This window comes from Calliopsis andreniformis, unplaced genomic scaffold (assembly GCF_051401765.1).
Source record: "Calliopsis andreniformis isolate RMS-2024a unplaced genomic scaffold, iyCalAndr_principal scaffold0022, whole genome shotgun sequence".
Taxonomy (NCBI): Eukaryota; Metazoa; Arthropoda; class Insecta; order Hymenoptera; family Andrenidae; genus Calliopsis; species Calliopsis andreniformis.
In genome coordinates, this window is record NW_027480432.1 from 1117031 (window position 1) to 1136298 (window position 19268).

The 19268-nt window shown below is 45.1% G+C and overlaps 1 long non-coding RNA gene across 1 annotated transcript in view; it reads right to left on the reverse strand.

Moving 5' to 3' along the window:
* LOC143187408 (uncharacterized) overlaps positions 1-19268 on the reverse strand; it is a 90636-nt gene that overhangs the window by 69843 nt on the left and 1525 nt on the right. The window lies entirely within an intron of this gene.

Genomic DNA, 19268 nt, shown 5'->3' on the forward strand with positions numbered 1-19268 from the left:
TTCCATGGGCTCAACGAGCCCCGGAGCGCGTCGTCGCCAGCTAGTGTCCCCGAGAGCTCGACGATGAGTCGAGAGTTTCTATTCGTGTGCAATAATATTCATGAGGGAGGATCGTCTCGGTACTGGTCGAATTTCGATAGGAGGCCCATTCCTTCTTGAAGGTCTTTCGAGGGCAGTGGTTGTTACGGACCAGCCGAAATCGTGGCCTCTGTATACGCAGGTATAGTTGAAACGAAATCAAGTGGCCTTTCGAGACCACTTTTCTAACTGTGACGCGATCCACATTAGGCTTGCTCCTCTTTTGAGAGGCAGGAGGCGTGCGCCAATGGAATCACGCTTTCTGCCTCTGAAATGCACAGAGGTGCGGTGGTCCCTCGAGTGGCCTCGAGCGGGCTATAGAGGACGTGTATTCGCGAGCTGTGCGACTGCAAGTGGATAAGGAAGGGCAGGAGTCAGACGTTCACCGTCGAGCTCTCTCCACTGGCAACGAAGAATCTCGTCTATTCCCCCGATACTGTATTTTTTATATATTAATGAGTGATTAACGAGGTACCTTCTCGCGTTTAGTTCGTGGATGATAAGCGAATAGCTCGAGAGTTCGGTGGTTCCGGGCAGGCAGGCCGTCCGAGGTGTGTCGTTCGTCGCACCGTTCACGCTCATTCGAATACATACGCCCCGAGGGTTTGGGGCTCGGGATGTTCGATTTCGACCAGAGTAACAAAAAACCAGAGTAAGAAAAAAACAAACGATTGTGATACGATATTTAACTTGCCTATGTTTAAAGAAGCAAAACAAAGAAGAGAGAAGGAAGAAGAATGAGGGAAAGAGATTTGTGATGGGAAGAAGATACGTCGCCCCCAGAATGGGAGGTGAACACACGACCACGAAAAGAATGCCTGTAAATATGTAAAGCCGTTCACTCCGACGAGCAAACACAAACAAAGAAATAAACTTGGGGACAAAAAAGGAAGAAGACACACCGAGATGGCGCGAAAAAGAGCAGAGGAAAATATGCGTGGTGATGCGTGGTGCGTGAATGCGTGCGTCCGTGCGAAAGAGTGAATCGAATGCGCGTGCAGGGTCAAGGGTGGAAACGAGAGGAACGGAGGATACGCGAGTGGATGGGATCGCTGTGAAGGATGCAAGAGTGAAGAAAAAGAAGACTCGAGGAAGATGAAGACGAAGAGGGGAGGAAGAGAGAAGAGCAGGGTTGGGGCGAGAACGGGCGGGGAAAGGGAAATGGGAAAGAGAAGGAGAAGAAGAGAGATTAGGTAGGATTTACGAGGACGACGTGGTGTCTCCCCTCCAAAAAAGTATGCTGAGCCATAGCTTTCGGGTACGACAAGTTGACGATGACGATAGTTCGCGCGACGGGGAGGTATGAGACTCTTGTATACTATATATAGTAATATTTGAATGTATATTTATACGACAGGTTATATTATTCTATTAATCTATAATGATGATATTTTGAATCGGTTTTAAAATCAGATTGGTGCTGATATATAAACACTAGGTAAGCGAAATGAAAGAGGAGGGAACGTGGAAGAAGGCTGAGACACCGTAGTGTAGCGTAAGTAGGATAGTCGATAGAGTAGCTCAAAAAAATAAGATGAAAAAGTGGAGCAAAGTTTAAGAAAAGAGGGCGGGAGGGGGGTGGGATTAAAAAGACTTTGGGAAAGACCCTCGTGATGTCCGCTCATCCGGATCTTAATAATAATAATTATTATCGTCACATCAGCCGGTATAAAAGGGAAAGAAAGAATATTTCGTGGCAATACTTAAAACGAGACAAGTGGAAACAAATGAAAGATACGAGGAAATTTCAACGTACTAGAGAATAGTCTTTTAAATTTCTATATTAAGACGTGTGATCTCTCTAATTATTGTACATTATATATATATATATATATTATAAATATTATGATGATCTATACCTATAGAGAACGAGATGCATAAGTATAAATATAAATATATATATATATACATATATATATATATATAAATACGATTATACGTATATTAGGCGTTCTACAGTTAGTCTTTTATCGTAATTAGACACAGAGATGATCTGAAAAAGATGATTAATTGCGCGGCCATATTCTCTGTGGCCTGTTCGTAGTGCCTCGGAATTGCTGCTCGCGGCAGTGATTTGACCGTATTTTAGGATGGTAATATTATAATAATTATATTGAGAACTGCAATTATCGATACTCTGAGACAGTACTAAAATGAGTAAAGAAAAGAAAGGAGGAAGCAGTTGGGAGAGAGGAAAAGAAAAAGAAGGATCGTGTCGTCAGGCGTCACGCTAATCGACTCATTATTTAATTATTAGAGATATTTACTTATATCGCGTTTACGAAAAAGGAAGAATATAGAAATGGGGTAGGGGGGAGGAGCAGAAGTAAAAAGACGTGCAGGAGCGCGCCGGAAACCGCGAGAGAGATGCGACGACGATGTGATCGTTGTGCCGATAATCGTCATCATCGTTATATGTTTGTCGCGTGCGCGTTGTACTTTGTTTTTCTTTCTTTCTCGTTCGTTGCCAGCGCGTTAAATGTCGACACGAGCAGAAAAAAGATGCTTCGGACCAATCTAGGAACCACTCGGAAAAACCGGACTTCATTTTATCAACGAGTATTATCATTAAAACGGTTTTTCCCGATTTATCGACCTTTTATGGCTGCTCTAAGCATGAATCACCGATAGCCGCATACCTTTTCAGGAATTCATTAATCTCTCCTCTACCGATCGTAACGAGCAGTTTCTCGGTTATCTTCTCCACCGTCGATTAATCGAACGACGAATAATTGCGCGCGTTAACAGTCGAAGACCGCAAATTGTTATTTTTTATTTCTCTCTCCTCTTTTTTGTTTTAGCACGCACCGTGCGGAAAATACGCAGGGCGCGCGCGAAAACAATAATTCAATCTTTCCGGGACGCGACGAAAACGACAAAACGCATCCACGCGAACGCGTGAAATATTGTTCTGCAATGAAATAATAATTGGTTTATTATGTGTCGGTCGACGGGCAAATATCGTCGCGTTCCATTCAGAGACAATCATTCGTTGAAAACGCGCATTAACGATCCGCCGTGCATGTCCGTGGAAGTATCTTAATTAGCGTCGTTCGCGTGTCGTCCACGATTTCGTTTGAATTTCGCTGAAACGGTGGGACTTTATTTCCAACCGAGAAAACTGTCGGGACGCTCACCCAACTCGATTTTCGTTACATCCTTCCTACATTTTTTACCCTGCGAATTTCCGTATTCTTTCACCAATTTATTATTCCCTTTGTTGTCGGAAACGTGAAATAATAACATTCTCTTCCTGCGTTCAGGACCGGTTCAGCTATAGGCGAAGAGCCAGCTGACAAAGACGAATATTCGAGGACCGGCTGAAAATAATTTCTGCAACTTTCGCGTGCGAGAATCTCGGGGAAAAATTGAATTCAAAACAGAATCTTGAATTCGCGTTGGGAAATAACAATGAAAATAGTCCTTCGCTTGAATTCAGCGGTGAGAAGAAGAGACTTGCGGATGGATAGTGGTGAAATGACAAGAGGAAGATTTGTGCGATGTGGAAAGGGAGGAAGGGATCCTTACAGCAATGAAAATGTGAGTTTAAAATTTCAAAAATTCAAAATTTTTAAATTTCGAAAATTCAAAAATTTAAAATTTCAAAAATTCAAAATAGTTAAATAATTACCGCTGTTTGCTAAGAAATTCGATTTTCTACGTGGGTTGAATCGACATTCGCGGACGTCAGGCAAGGGATGAGAAGGGGGGAAAGAAGAAAGACAACTATTTGTTGTAAACCAAGTTGTAGATACGAACGGAATCTTGTTTATTGTTCTATCTCGTCGTACTCGATCTAACGATATATCGTCCCATATCTTATTATTAATTATCACTATTGATTATTATTAAGTTTCTTCGAGTGAGTGGGAGAGAGAGAAAGAGAGATTTTACATACGGTGCAGTGGTTAGTTTCGTTCTGTTTTTTTATAAAGTTTTTTCACATTTTCTATTCTATTATTTCGTACGTTTTTTTAATTATTGTAACTCATCGGCTGTAACGGAACGCTCCATCGCACTATAATGTCCGACATTGTTACACGTTACAATTCGTTTCTCTCGTTTTTTTTCTCCATTTTTTTATATGCTACTTTTGTACACAGAATAATCGACTACTAGTGCTTATGCTTGTTATACTCTAATCTCGCAGTCACAAAATTGGTCGTGTGATAGATACACGCGCATAGACATATATATATTTATAGTGTGTCGCAAATGAGAAGATGTTGACGATGAGAAGCGATGTCGGATTGGTTTTTAAACTGTTTTATCTCTTTTTTATATATATATTATATATATAAATATTTTATACTTTTTGCGAGGTACTTTGCAAAAACAAAAAAATGAGAAAAGAATGAAGAAAACGATAGCCAGCTGATCTGGCCCCACGACGACAGGGACGCGTTATACATTTTTTACTTTTTAAGTTCCGTGTATACGTACTCCGGCCGCGCGCACAACTCGTTGCGAACTGCCGCGAAACTGGTTTGGGGTGGTTGGACGACGTCAGGAGCTTGTGTGGTGCCATTTCGATCGACGAAACGCTCTCTCGCGCGCTCGACCATTTCAGACCGTGGTGAGCAAAGAAAAAACGAAGGAAAAGAAAAACACGGCGTGGCGATAGTAGCCGGGGAGTTACTGTGATATCGATTCGCTAAGCGACAAAGTAAGAAAAAAATCAGAGAAGGCGAAATCGCGGAGGATCGCGAATGTGGATCGCGGGGCGATCGGGCACGATCCACGAGACGTTGTAGCGCGTTCGACGTATGTATACGATGTCACGATACGTTTACTTATAAGCGACTTTTACTATTTCTAGTGTGTACAGGTAGGCGCAGGATCGACAGGCGTACGTGGATCGTCTCGTTCCTTCTGATACACCTCGAGTCTTCCCAGTGACCGAGTCCCGAGTACTCGGAATTCCAATCGTCGAGGAATATTGCAAATAATCGAGGAATCGACGCGAAATCGCGCGGATCATCGTGTCAACCGTCGATCGAATAACTATTTCGCGACAGCCGACGTCGTCCAGCCGCGCTTCTTACTCGACCGTCGCGTCTACAGCTACTCATGCATTTATTATTTTTATTTTTGTCTTTCTTGATTATTTATCATTTGTTGCACATTTATATGTACGAGGGAGGAGGAGCGCGCGGGTCGCAACCCGTTTTGTTCGCGACGGAATACGCCACCGTCAGTACGTCTGTATACGTAAACGCGAGGGAAGACAACAAGGCGATCTGTGTTTCTCCAATTTTGTTTTACTAATATTATTACCAGTTTCTTTTGTAATTTTTTCATTTTTCTAATGTTGCTCGGTTGTGTGCTTTTTAGAGAGTCACGCGCGGACCGCGTCACCCGTCGTCCACTGAATGCTCAACATAGATTAGGTTAAGGCTTTATATATATTATATATATATATATATATATATTACATAACGATTATATATGTATAAATTATTGTTTTCTCTCCTTTATAAGACTCAGGGCTGCGCGGCCGGAAACGGCGCCAAAAGCCTCGCGACAGGATGACGCGATCCGAGCAGTAAAGCCTCTCTATTTTCCGTTTTCATTATCTCACGTTCTGTACTAAGGTTCACGAATTTTTACCAATCAGGGTGGCTCACCAGCAACAACACGATCATTCATCAAGATCATCGCAATGCCAACCATTTCTTCAAATTATTTTCTATCACTCTTCCTATTAAGAAAGACAGAAGATTACACCCCGATCGTCGAAAATTCGTGGATTCCCGTATATTTGCGTTATGTTCTGTTCACTTTCGTTTTCGTTGTAGTAAATGAGAGATCCCTTTGATCGACGCCTCCGTTTTATTATTGTTAATTTATACCGACGACGACGAGCGATTACGTCCCCGGGATCGGAAGAGACGCGTTCACCAAGGGGATTTATCCCAGCGACATTTCCTTTCCCCTTCCGCAAGCGTTCGACACGAAATCTCACTTTCAAAATTCTAGCTTTAAAAACATCCGATGCGGACGCAAATGCAGGTGCAATACACGTTACACATGTGCATACGTACACAGTTAGGATCGTGGCGCGGTGCGTTGAAAACCATGCGAGTTTTGTCTCGGCGAATCGAAGTGGCGAATAAATGCGTTCTCGCCGCGTTCTTCCGTCTCGTGAAGAATTCTGAGTTTCGTCGGTTCGAGGGCGTTTTCCCTTCGCGAGCAAAGGAGAACCAGAATTTGTGCCTCCTCTTTTCTGTTTTCTACCCTCCTCCGGCCCCTTTCCATTTCGAGTTTTGTAAAATCAGATTCGCGTGTACTTAGTATTTCAACGCACGCGTAGCTCGCGTCTTATTTATATATATATATATATATAAATATAGATTTTTATATGTATACACTGAACTCGCACGATCGTAAATGTAAAAACAGAAAAAAAAAACAAAAAAGAGGAAGAGATCATTTGGTGGCGCCAAGCGCTGGTGATCCCCGTACATTTGATCTATGGTTTATGATATACACGAGAGCAGCGAACCACTGAGCCAAGACTGACCTCTTTGTGTTTCTTTAATTTGCGCGAACTTTATGTTTTGTATCAAGAGATTTTTTCGCCGTTCTTTTTTTTTTTCTTTCATTTTAATCGTTGCGACGAAGATTCGACGCTTGCTGTATGCACTGTGGCGAAAAGCGAAACAGAGGAAAAATATACTGAAGCGTTTCTTTAAAAAAAAAAAAAAAAAATAAAAATTTTGAATAAAATCTATTTTTCTTATGTATTTTATTTATTAAACTTCTTTTTCATTCGTGTCGCGTGCGTTTCGTTTTATTCAAGTCTTTGCAGAAATTGAATACTTAACAAAATAGAAAACCATTGACTTGTGTCACGAAAACCTTGATCGACTCTTCTGGCTTTAATTTCTCGTCCCTGATTCTTTTTCCTTTTTTTTTATCTTCCGTTCAGTCGAGTCTAGGTCCAGTTCTCGTTGCTGTCCGACTCGGTGCAAAGTTACGACGAAGCCAGTTTCCTACAGCAATTTAGGGAACGGGAAACAGCGCAAGAATTCGATTCGTCTTATATTTTGTGACTGACGAGTGTCTCGGTAGTGCGGGCCCAATTCGGTTCTGGTTCCACGATACCACCACAGAATTCCTGCTCCCTTTGAGTTCCTCCTCTAACTCTTCTCCTTCCCCTGGCGTTCTAATCTCTCGACCAGTTCGATGATGTATCGTACGCGCAGATCATAATTAATCGAACGTGTGACAAGCGCGTGTTCTGTTTTTCATTTTTATCATTTTTTTTATATAATAAAACTTGCTAATAAAATTGAGGGTGTACATGACACCCAGAGATAGAAAATCCTTATTATTTTCTGACATTTAGAACGTATTTCATAAAGACGAGAAGCTGGAGATTGTGTTGTTTCCTAAATCTACAAAGTGTATTGTTTTTCGAAAACACAAGTGTAAGTTGAATCCGTGACAAGAGACAGCAGACAAAGCTAATACGAACGCTACTATTACTTAACTTTGTGTTATAGTCACAAGTGTTTTTACGTTATCTACCTTTTCGTGGAAGGTTATTTTCACAGAAACTGCTTGTTATGAATACCTTGGACATGTAGATACAAGAAGAGTAATGCTCATCAATAATGATCGATTAGCGATATTTGTTCGCAGTTGGCAAAGTTAGCTCAGACCAGGAAAAACAACAAGGTCACAGAAGACCTTCGTTCGCACCAACTAGCACTGCTACACTTCGGAAATATTCATCTGAGAAGTTGCCTCTGCTACTAACAAAACGTCTCGCGAAATTCGATTGTAGCCTCCAAAGAAAGAACTACCTCCGGAACCGTAACGAAAGAGGACTTAACTTTCGAACCTCCTCCATCTTTGTTCCTTCCAGTTTGCAATTCAACTTCGCCTACCCCGTTTCTACATTAATTTCAATTACGATTTAGTTCTCATGGACTTCGTTTGCATGCACTATTAGCACTATTTAAACGAAAGTTCAATGAATCCTCGTGAGATGGGTATAACCTCAGCTGTTGGCAACGCGTTACTATCTTTCTTCCTAAGCAACAGAGAAGCGCAAATCCAACGAAACACCCTCCCTGCGTTGGCCAGCAGGCCGTGAAATAATCGAAATCCCCGTGTCGTCGAATTCGATTCGCGGAGAATAAATTTCGAGCGTCGTAAATCGCAGGCAGGGCTGGTCGGGAACAGTTCCATCGCGGCGTGCAACCAGTTTTGCACGGCCACGTCAGTGCAACCGCTTGTCAGAAGACGCGCGTTCGCCAGCCTCTCGATTTGGATTATTTTGCGACGGTGTATGCACGTCGCACACTTATCGGTCGGCTAATACTTGCACGCGCGCGTGGACGGGAAAGGAAGACGCTAAACTCCATTACGTAGAATCGTACATTAAAATCTCGTAGGCATGCGGGCGCAGAAGCCATTTGCTTTCGTTGGGAGTAAGCGAAACGCAGGGGTTCTCTCATTAGAAATGAAAAAAACGTCGACGATCGATAGATAGGCTGATTAGGAATGTTACCGATCACTTGGATCGAAAGAAGATCGGTAGACAATAGTCAGATAGTCCTCAGAGGAGGGTGTTCTCAACGTTTTAACGACTATGCTTACCAAACTCAATACACATGTTACTAAAACAGAACTTCATGCTCTTTACCCTCTTGAGCTGATCGTGCATTGAATGGCTCCAAATATTAACAAGTACTTTATCTCTAATTACATCTCAGAACTAACAGAGTTATTCCCTACAAAAAGAACTCCTCAAAATTCGATGAAATGCAGAAAGACTGAGGACCGAAATTGAATCGCTCAACTTCACCGTCGGCAGAGTTGGCAGACGATGCTTGGTGGGACGATTGATCGAAAACGTTCGAGCGATTCAGCCAGCGCGAATATGCTATGACGAGTTTGAGAAACTCTGCCGTCTGCGCGACCGACTACGCGACTGCACTTGACTTTCCAACTTCGCGGCCGCCACGCGCGGCTACAAAAGCGAATCGTCTCGTCTGCGCGAAGTCTGCTAGCGATTCAGTTACTGTGCCAGCGAAACAGGACGAAAGTTGAAGCAAGCTGAAAGGCCCGGAGACCAAAATCAAAAGTCTCGGGGATTTGAAGCGTTTCGAGAGAGATCCGATTCGCAAATGACCGCTGCGCTTACTTTAAACTCGCGACCCGATTAAAAGGCAGACCTGTCTTGTGAACACCTGTTTCCAGGACGAATCAGAGTACTCGTGACGAAGACGAAGTACGGTCTCTTAATCAGATTCGAGCAGCAGCGGCTGCATCACGAAATTAGTCTTATCTAGAAGATAACAGCCGATGTGTATTCCTCGCTGGTCGAATCGGTTGATAAAGCGCCATTGAGATTCTATCGAAGCAGGGGGGGAGGGAAAGGGGCTAATTTGGAGGGCGATAAGGTGTCCGATGACGATCGGGGATGGCCGCGAGAGGCGACCTCTGACACCAGGGAACGGTTAAAATCGTCTGGATAACGCGACTCGGGCCTGGGCTGCAGTCCGATGCGTTAATGTTGTTATTGCCAAAAATGACGAGGAACGAGTTTACGCGGCTCACCGATCGCCGTACCATCTTAACCAGCCGCACACCGAATCCGGTTAGACCGGTTCGGCGAGACGTTAGATTTTCGCGTGATCGCACTTTCAGTTTCTGAATATTGTGTCCTTGAATGGAGTCCTGTGCTCGGGGCCCGGTGCGGCCAGAGAGAGGTGATGCAAGAATGAGTGCACCGAAACTTGCGGTCGGAGGAAAAAAAGAAAGAAAGGAGGGGAAAACACGCATCGATGGTAATTACGGGCCTTTAACGATGTTTCGCCAGGATTTCGTTACCGTGCCCTATCGCTGATTAACATCTTGGGAAGTTCCAATGTTTAATATTCTGGCAATGATCGATTCATGAGAAGACGACGAGATTAGCGAGGAATCGAAACTAGAAAGGGTCAACCAAAATCTGGCTAGGGTTCACGAGAGGTCTGGAGGAGACGCGAAGTCTTTTTGCCTGGGACTGCGGTCGCTGCATGCCCGCCGCGAAACGTAAGCCGAAGGACAAGAACGAACGAAGGAGGCATTGGAACGGCGCGAAGAATGATGGATCATCATGCGTGCCCGAAAACCCGTTGGGACTCCACGGAGATGAAGAATGTTGCCCGGGGAAAAGGAGAGGCTGGCCACCGCCGCCAAGAGGGACGAAGAGGGCGAACGAACTCTGCGCGACGATATCGGCAATCGCAGCGGCTCGAAAAGCGAATTGATTGAACAAACGAAGGATGCCCAGACGTTTTTCTCGACGATGCTTGTCACTTGGCTGTCCCTTGATCGATAGCGCGTCGACTCATCGAAATTGCGAGATTTCCTCCCACGGAGGACCAGGTTCGCGTCTGTCGGGGGTCAATTTTGTAATTGCCCAGGCAGGAGTCTGCGATTCCAATTCTCTGTCGTTGATCTTGCATAAACAGGCAACGTCGCCTGTGTCGCGACGAAGGAGCGCGATAACGAGATGCATCGAAAGGCTGCGTCCGAGAGCGCGGGCTTTTACGCGTCGCGACGCCCCAAAAGTGACGCGGACGGCAGAAAAAAGAGGCACACCTCCGGGACTCCCGATAAATGCGCGAACGCGAGCCGTTTTGCGGTTCCGAGAGGCGAGTGGAACGAAACGGCGTGGTGCGAGGAACAGAGAGGCTGTGCAAATCGTGGGGAGAGAGAAGGACACAGAAGAGTCCCGCGGACAAGGTGCTCCTGCCGGGAGGAGCGACGAGGAGAGAAGGCGCGCGTGATAAATATACGGATCGACCCAGGTGCAACGGAGAAAACGATTAAACGGGAGGGAAGATGCGCGCAATGAGCAACGACGAAAGGAAGATGCTGCCCGTCCCTCCTCCGCCGAGAAGAGTGAAACGGCGCGCAAAACGGTGGAGGGACTGAAAAAAATTACACGATAAACATACTGGGCCGAGGGGCCGATAATAAGAAAGGGACAGGATCCGCTGGAAGAAAGACTTCGGGAGAGGCTGGAGAGAAGGGGCCCCTCGCGGCGAGCGGCGAGCGGCGAGCGGCGAGCGGCGAGCGGCGAGCGGCGAGCGGCGATGGGAGGCGGCGAGACGAGGCGAGGGGAATCTGCTGGGTCTCCCCGACTCATAACTGGGCACAAGGTGGTGGGGGAACGCCCTTGACTCGGACTCTCGGCCAGCGGGGGAGGAGTGGGACCACGGCGCGGCCTTGAGTCGGCCCGTCTCGTTCTTCGACAGCGTTTCTCAATCTCGCAGTCTCGTCGGGGGTCTACCCGACTCTCGGCTCGTCACGTTCGCGGCCGAGGAGACTTGTAATCGACGCGAGAGAGAGTGAGACTCAGGAACGAGGAGATACGCTGGCTAGGGTCAGGTGGCCGACATTGTTTTCGTGACATTCCTATGCTATTCGTGTTTTCGCGGTCACGTATCCCCCTTTCCCTCGCTGACGTCTACCAGTCAGCCACGAGATGGAATATCGATCATGCACTCAACGGAGATCGCGCTATTTTCACGCCATAATGTGATTCAAGCAGGAACGGTCGTGTCCTGTTGAGTCTGAAGCTGGCTCTCTTAAAATAGAAAGGCGTGTATAAATTGAAACTATTTGTAATCTGGGAAGCCTACATTATCATTGAATACGTCCCTACATTGACTACGATGTCACCGAATTGAATACGCGCTTGGTTCACGTATACGAATCTGAAATGACCAAGAGCAATCGAAAATCCTAAACAGACAAGATGGAAGCTTGCGAAAAGCTTAAGAGAAGACGGTGCCTATTGGAGAGGCAATCATCCCTGGCGCAGAACGGCCAGTCACGCGGGCCTCTCGAAACGAGTCGACGGGCTAAAGAAGGGTTCAAGGTTCGTGAACTTGCCACGACGATCGTCGCGACGGCTCTTACGAACGTGGCTCAGGAGTAACGAGAAGCCCTCGTCGCAGTGTATACGTACCCGGTTCTCTTGTCCTGGTCACGTGAGCGAAATTCCTTTTCGAAGCGAGGAACGGGCCGAAAGAAGAAGGATCCGTCTCCTCGAAAAAAACATTCCGATGCGCTGATTGCATCCACCGTCACGGTGCATCGTGAGGCTGTGGAGGTGCTAATCGGGTTACTCGACTCTCCTTGAGCGAACGAAAGGAGCCAGCCAGCCGCTCCAGACTGCGGCGCAGAATAATCCACGTTTTGGGCGGGCCACGCGGACGTAAACACAGCCACTGGACAAAAAGCGATTTTGGAGAGCTGACGAGAGTGATTGAAACGATCCGATGACAGAGAACAGGGACTGGGAGGACCTCTCCCCCGCGGGGACGCGTTAAATTACACGGGCCCCGCAACTGGGCCGCCTGGCGATCGCGGAGAAATGCTTTTTCGCGTTCGCTTTCGCAACCTCCTCGCTCGATTCGCTCGATTCGCTCGATTCGCTCGATTCGCTCGATCCCCTGTCATTTCGCGTGATTATCGGTGGAAAGCTACGGCTGCTAGCCAGTAGGACAGAGATACGATCGACGCGCGAAACGTGCGTGCTGCTCGCGAGCAATCGGACGCGCAAGCCGTTTATTATCTCTGCGGATGCTGGCCTGCATTCGGACGCAGTTTCGATTCGCCATCGTTTCACGAGTACGACTGTCTATCCGGTGGAAGGTAATTGCTCGTCATCGACCCCTACGGAAGATGGAAGGCAGTCGCTCGCCGTGGCTAATTACGGTAATAGCTGGCAGCGAGTTCGAAAAGTAACCAGCCGAAGGTATCTCGAGGGACTGGCGTTATCGTCCCTTATCGTCGAGCTCCAACGAGCCGGAGGATCGCGGGGCAAAAAATCGCGAGAAAAAACGCAAGGCGAATATCTTGGGTCCCCGGAAGGTGAAATTAAGGAAGTTGAGAACAAAACGCGCCTCGTCTGCCAGAAGCGTCTGCAAGGCTAAAGGAGCGGGAGAGTGTATCGCGGAGAAGAAGGAGAGGCGACGGGAGTAGTGGACGAGCGCGAAAGGAGACGGAGATTCGTGGCGAAGAGAGACGAGCGTGGAGAGAGAAGAAAGGCAGCAGACGTTGAGGGTTGGAAGGAGAGAGAGAAGAGGCGGCCTGTGGAAGAGGGAAGAAGAGAAGTTGAAGCGCGGTCGAGACGATCCTGAGGCAAAGGTGGGAGAACTTCGTCCATAGGCTGGCATACGTATACGACGCACCGAACACCCTTTATACTTTATTTTGCCTCGACGCGAAATACCGGCTGACAGTTACTCCCTCGAACGAAATAAAAGGTGGGCATCCTTCTCTCACGGAAGAGAGGAGCAACTCCGGAGGAACTTCCACTTGGCCTACTACTCCACTCCGCTCGCAGCTCGCCACGGACGAGCTACCGGGGGCTTTTCTTTTTACGCGAGCCACTTCCTGCTCGAACTTTGTTTTTCTTTCTTGTCCCTCGCCCCCGACGGCTGGTTCTTCCTTTCTTCCTTTCTTTCTTTCTTTCTTTCCCTTTCTTGTTGTTGCCGCTCGACCAAGGCCCGCTCGCCACGGCGGGGGATTATGCAACGCATAACGGAGAAATCTAAACAAGCAAACGACCACGAAATCCACCCAGATATTATTCGCGACTCCCTGCCCGACGATTACTTCTTCCCCTCTTCCCGATGTCCAACGCCCACCCTTCACCACATCCCATGGCGAACACTCGTTGGATTTGCCTTGCGTTTCGAAAGTGCCGCGTCGCTCGAACGAGCGTTAGCCTTAATTCGATCTTCGGATAAGTTTTGTTTGGAAATCCGATCGTTCCAATTACATAAATTAACGAGCCACGAAATACGAACGAGCTGCCAACCAACCTATTACACGTGGGGACATGCGTATGCAGGAGCTTTCTAAGTCCTTGCTCGATTAGAAAGCGCGCCTGCAGCATCCTCGTTGATTCTGCTCCAAATTTAACCCCTCGCTTTATTACATATTCACGCTGAACTTCACCCTTTGTCTTTCTGTTCCTTACGAAAACAACATTAAACACTGCAGAAGTAATTCACTAATTTCTTTATTACTTATTAGATCTAATTATTAGATATTTAGTTAGCACTCAGTTCATACAATGTTCCTTTGCTCGAGTTAATTCCGCCGCGCATTAACTTAGAAAATCCACAAAGCCGAGAGTTAACTTCAACTTTCCCACTTTGCAGATAATTAATTTCACGAAGTTACCGATTTGTTAAATATTTCGCGACACACCGTTCGGTCGTTTAACATTCACGGATTTGCTTTCGAGCACGATTAACCTGTTGCTGCGGGATTGTTCGTCGCGACCGCGGAATGGCTGATGCAAACCTCGATAGGTTTAATCCGACGATTCGCAAAACCAGCGAATATTATGCGAAGGCTCTTTACGCGGACTTCCCATCGAGCTGCGGTAGAAGGGGGAAAGGTCGTAACAAGTTCGGGTGCAAGAACTCTCCCTCTATTTACTCCCGTTGTACAGGTATTAGACTCACCCTCTTATCATCGCGTTGCCCAGTACGAAGTTATCCTCGGACAGGTACGGGTGAATTATTCATCGCGCAACTTCGTTAGCGATTAATTGACTGTGATCTAAGTGGTGACTGTTCATGAATGTTACAGTGCAATTTCGCTTTAAGCGAATATTTCAAGGAAGATCAGCGTTAAACTGTGAGTAAATAGAAGCCTTCTTTTTAATGTACATACGTCAGTGAGATACGTGCTTAAAGGGTGGAATTAAAAATCATTCTACCTAGTATTTACTTGATCCAAATATAGTCACGAATGCATTAAGAAGGACAAACGAGAACTTCTGCATTCGCATAAAGGACATTTAAATCGATAGTATTTACAACCTTGTTTATCGTTTCTTTTCGTCAGACAGGAGACACACGAAACTCGAGATAGTCGTGCGTAGAAGGTAGGGTATGTGAGAGTCTCGGGATCGATTCGAAGGCATCGACTATTACGTTTCAACCAAGACGAATCTCAGTACCGGGGACAACGAAGCGACAATTCGAGCGGTCTAAGGTGACCTTGCTTGATTATTAGCCCCAAAGTGATACGGCGTATGAGTCGATCAGAGTCCGGTGGCCGATCGATACGCTTTGTTTTCGCGGGGACCACGTTACGCGCTTTGTCCCCTCCTCAAACTCCCTGTCAAACTGTTTATGTACGTATACGAGCTGGTTTTTTGCCTTGCACACGCCGCCTCTCGCTACCTGCCAATGAAACACGCCAGCCGACCTTCGAATCGGAGCTCGAGAGTTTTTGTGCTCCGCGCGGCCGTACCTTCGACCAGGGACCCCACGAACTACGACCAGTCGAAACGCACATATCTTAAATGGAAGTGAAGAGAATTGAACGCGGCGACGGGGGTGGGCAGGAGGGAAATGGGCCGACCGAGCTACCGATACAGTCTCGTACAGGGCGTTCAAAGGAAGAAGGGTCAGAGATTTCGAGAGAGTACAGTACTCGCCGCGCGGAGAGCAACAGGTGAACACTGTTAGCACTCAAACGGGTGACTTTACCTGTAACTTCTATGTACGCTGCTTAGCAGCCACTCGAAACTTTGGGGTTTCAGCGAGGACTTTAATTTGATGAACGAATAGTGGTAGGAAATGGGGATTTTGAAAAGTTGTTGGCAAAGATTCTTTTATATTGTGCTTCGAAGTTAATCATTATTTCCGTGTAACGATATGCTACATTTTAACCAAGATATCGAATATCGGACGATATTTCGTGGCGTTGGGAAGCGTCTCCATGCACGTCTTTAATTGCGATTCTTAGATTCGCTAAATGAGTACGATAATTGCCTGAGAGTATAGTTATTGAACCATGCAAAATGCTCGCAAAGGGTGAACACGTATTATAAATTAATAGGGTCTCAACGAAATCAAAGCCCGTTTTATACTTATGCGTTTTTTATAAGGGGTTCCACATGAAAAAAGTGACTGCATTGTTTACTCGGTTCGTTGATTCTTCGTTGAGAATTTGATGTATAAAACGGGGCTCGTAACGCTATGAAACAAGATTGTTAATTCTCTTAGCCTTAATTGTTTTCTCGTCCGTAGGCTAGACGAATTTACGAATGTTTCGGCAGACTTTAACCCTCGACTGGAAGAGAAACACTAGATATCAGACTACTATTCTTTTGAAATAAGTAATAACAGTTGCTAGTTTGAATCTTGATATGCTCCATTTTCAAAATCAAAAGGTACTTAACTTTTCGTGAGCAATAAATCATATTCGTAAGTTTCTCTATCTCTTCGTTTACTAAACTTGTTCCATTCTTCTAGACAAGGGTTGACCTGCATGTTCGTCTTGCGCGTTCTAAGAGTAATTTCGTTGATTATATAGCGGATAAGAGAACATTGTGATTGGTACGAATCGTGAAGGCGTCGACGACTAATTGGTCGATTAATACGTAGTAGCACGTGGCGTGATGTCGCGGTAGGAATTCGCTCGTGAAACGACGATTCCGACTTAGAGAATTGTATAGAAGACAAAGCGAAGCAAACAGGTCCAATTTTTATAAGGCGAAACGATGTCAATGTTACGAAAGAAAAAAAGACAAGGGAAAGAGAAGAAGGCATGTATCGAAACATGAAACGGGGAAGAAGGAACGAAGGATCATAGGCGTAACGACACTTTTTCGTTTCTGATTTTGTTACCGCTGCGATATTCACTCTACCGTTGTACATAGAATAATAATGCATATAGATATTATATAAATCGCACAGGTGCTCCGAACTTCGCAAGCATCTTCCACGCTCTACCGAAGAATACGTAATTCAGTGTGACTTATAGAAAAAGAGATGAAAGAGAGTAAATATGAATAATATCTACGGATTTTAATGACTGTTTGAACGCACTCGTTCCGACGTATCGATAAGGCAATTTAGCAAAGAAAGTGACAATCCCCGAAGACAGAAGATGATTTACCGCGCGAGACGGAAACGGTATTCGTTCGAGCACGCTTGCACATTTTTAATTAGAATAACCGTTGCTTAGGCTAACCGCTGCGTAACTAATTACCAAGCCTGATTTCAAAGATTCTCGGAATATTTTTGATACGTTTCAATTAGACCGGTTGAAAAAAACCGAGCCTGTAGCCCTTGTAGAGTTGGCCAGGCCACTGGCCGTACGAATACTCGTTTTGCATAATCATTTCTATGAACAGCAACGTTCCACGGTACAGGCAAATTCAACAATCATGTCCTAGAATTCGTAACGATATTCTAGAAATAGAATTTCCAGACTATTTTCAATAATCATTTCTACAGAGTGTTCGAAAGTTAAACGGTGTAAATGATTTAACGAGATCTGTTTCTGTGCTGGCCCTAAATCGATCTTGAACGAGGATTGTTCGACTTTTTCACGCGCCACAATGTTCATCAATCTTTTTCGATAATTAAGACGGTTTCCCTCGTGAGATTGCACGCGTTGCGACACGTGTCATTTAATCAAAATGTTATTGTAATACTAGTATAGTAAGGAGAAAATGATGAGATGAAAGAGAGACTAAAACGAGCGGGTGAGCGCGCGTTTTGAATGACACATCGACTGATTATCGTTAAGAATGGATCGCTGGAACGAAGATTAGCGACAATTTTATTATCTGAACTAGAAGATAGACTATTTATTATATTAAGTACGCTTATTTCCAGACGTACATAGGCACACAAACATACTTATAGGAAAACATTGCTAATTTTCGTTTGGCTGTCCATTCCGTCACTTTCGCCAAGTTTTAACCACCTTGTTTCTATCGTTCATTGAGCTTTACGATCTCTAGGATCTCGAGTCTGTGGGTCGCGACTGAATATTCACGATTTCAATATTTCGATACGATTACTCCAGTTAGGGTGCATGAAAAAAAATATTTCTATAAATATACGCTGCAATAAAGTATCGGGATGCATCGATCGAGGAACAACAAGTAAAAAATCAAAGAAAAAAAGCAAAAAATATACATATATACATTTCTACGAGGTACCCTGAAACAAGTGTCGCAAACACAATAGGAAATACGAGGAAACATAGCAAAGGATAAAGTCAACGAGTATACGAACGAAAGGAAAAGACAAACTGACCATAAAGCGACCTTGAAGTATTTTCTGTTTGCTGATACCGAATCGGGTTCCTTTGTGTTTTTTTCACATGGTCACCTTATGTACCTGTTTGATGTCTATATCATGGGACACATTTTGAAACAATATGTACATAAATAACGTGAAAAACAATAGATTATCGAGACCAAGTCATCAAAAATAAACGCGAAGATGAGATATTTTATTTGTATCATTGATGGTAATCGCGATACTATATTGCAAAGACTTCTCTTGGTATACGCAAAACTAAAAAAAAAAAGACAAAACGAAACGAAAACGAAGAAAAAGGAACACTTTGAAAAGAAGGAAATAAGAATCGCTAATGTGTACATATATAGGACCACAGGTTCGTTAATTTTACAATACGAAAAACACGCGGTATGTTATCTTCGAATTGAAATACGATGGATAGTATGAATATAGTTGAAACGCGTCTTGTTTTGCGCGCCTGACGCACTGTGACCGGCGATCGTCGATCGCGGTTCCGTACAACGTGGTTCAGGGCGCACATTCAAGGAAGTGTATAGTGTTTTTATCTCGCAGGAAAAATGCTAGAGCCAGCAAACTCTCCCTCTCAGCCCCCTTGTTACGAGCCAACAGTTGAACAATGAATATATCTGATTTTTATCAGCCAGAGATGCAGTAATAGCACAAGTGAAACCGTTTCTAAGTAAATTTGTTATACACACATATTGTTATCATTGCCACGTGAAAAGCAATTATTAACTCCATAGCCTGGGCCATTGTTAGTTGAACGAGAGAACTAGAGACTGTTTCTTGAAGCTGGGTTGCACCCGCACCCCCTTCCTATTTCCACGACCCCTTGTCTGATATTTTCCCGCGATACAATTACCCTCTAACTGACCGAGTAATTTCGTGCGACACACGATGCTATCTCGATTACGGCCCTATCCTTTCTTCCCTTCGCACGCGCGATTTTGTTCAACGTTTGCCACGAACGAACGGATTTAAGAGGCATGAAGCTGTTGCGACAACCTTTAAACCGAAGCAGGGACATCGAGTTACAAGGATCTTTCGTTGTCGTTTCTTTTCGGTAAATTGGTAACATCGCTCAACGGG